This window comes from Ursus maritimus, unplaced genomic scaffold, assembly GCF_017311325.1.
Source record: "Ursus maritimus isolate PB19 unplaced genomic scaffold, ASM1731132v1 scaffold_17, whole genome shotgun sequence".
Taxonomy (NCBI): Eukaryota; Metazoa; Chordata; class Mammalia; order Carnivora; family Ursidae; genus Ursus; species Ursus maritimus.
This window is the reverse complement of record NW_024424119.1, coordinates 58,563,859-58,565,348: the sequence shown is the minus strand read 5'-3', so window position 1 is coordinate 58,565,348 and position 1,490 is coordinate 58,563,859. Positions and strand designations below refer to the sequence as shown.

General features: G+C 61.5%; 1 protein-coding gene across 1 annotated transcript in view; it reads right to left on the bottom strand.

Annotated features, from left to right (window-relative positions):
- LOC103675267 (minor allergen Can f 2-like) overlaps positions 1-1,490 on the bottom strand; it is a 7,285-nt gene that overhangs the window by 3,120 nt on the left and 2,675 nt on the right. The window lies entirely within an intron of this gene.

The window sequence follows — 1,490 nt, the reverse complement described above, 5'->3', positions numbered from 1 at the left end:
GGACCTGGGCAGCCCACAGGCGTCAGGGCAGAGGCCTCCGCAGGGACTTTGGAGAGAAGTATGAGCTCATTACGCTGTATCTTGAGGAAGGGGGAGGTGGTCCGTGGCTGCTGGCAGCCGTACAGGCAGCCGGAGAAGGGAGCCAACAAGGAAAGAAAGAAGAGGCAAGAGACAGAGAAAGATGGCTCTTCTGCCCCTGGATACAGCCATGCCTGAAGCAGTGATGCCTCAGCACCTTTCACGTGTAAGAGCCAATACAGTCCGTGTGCTGCTAAATCTGTGTGTGTGTGTAAGGTTTTCTGTTATTTCAAGCCAAGAGTCCTCACAGTGCATGTTTGCACACTTGAAAGGGTGAGACTGTAATGATCACGTTCCTTGTCACTTGGCAACAGTTTGTGCCCGAGTTCCGTGGGCACGCAGCTTGGGGAAGGGCTCTGGCTCCTCTGCTCACGCGCTCTGATTGGGGAAGATAGTTTGTCTTTTTCTTTGCTCGTTTCTGCAGCCCCAGAAGAAACGACCCCTGGACAATTTTGACTGACCGGGCAGTCATCTTTTGAAAGGAACGTCCTTTATTGTGCAAGGGGGGACCACAGCATGGGGCTGGGTGGAGTGTGTGCCTGGCCAGGCAGGGAGCAGGGACGGGGCCGGACAGGGCGGCACACAGAAGCACAGGTGGGTGTTCTTGCTGGAATCCCTGGAGGGTTTGCAGAGGAGAGAGGGGGCACTGAGCAGAGTGTCCCCGAACCTGTAGGTCCGAGTCCCCATGCTGACGAGACCCTGCTTCTTGGCTCTGCGCACGGGGTGGGGATCAGGGAAGGGACAGCATGGGAGGTGGGGGGCAGGTCTGGGCTCTGAGAGGCAGCTCGGGGGCTGGGCAGGGGCTCCATCTGCCTACCCCCCCTCCCCCCCAGCCGTGTAACTCAGGCCTGCAGAAGCCTGGGGGCCCAGGTCTGGAGCGGCACCACTCACCTGCCCGGGGCCGACGGCCTTAGTCTCTGAAACTGTCGCAGCGATCTGAGGGGGCACAGTGACCTGGGGTGAGTCCCTGCCTGACCCCTGCCCGGCCCCTGCCCAATGGTGGCTGCTGACCCGAGGGGACCCGAGGGTGTGGGAGAGTAGTAGGCCTCACCGCCAGCGTTCACAACCAGAATCTGATCCTGGCGCAGGCCGAGGTCTTCACAGGCGGACTCGAAAGTCTGCAGGAAGTCCTGCTGCGTGCTGGGGTCCCGGACTGCGGGGGACAAGGGAGGTGGGGTCTGCCTGGTGCTGTGGGGGGTGGGGGCCAGGGGCCTGGGGGCATTGGATGCTGTGGGGGTCAGGGTGCTGTGCTCTCTGGGACCGGGAGGGGAGTCCGTGTCTTGGTGGGAAATCAGGGCTGGTGTGGGGAGGAGAGACTCCTCTTCCCCTTGGGATGACACAGGAGGAGGGGACTGTCCCTTCTTCCCCTTGCCCAGAGCAGTGTGGAGGTTGAGCCCTGGTCCCTGGGCGGT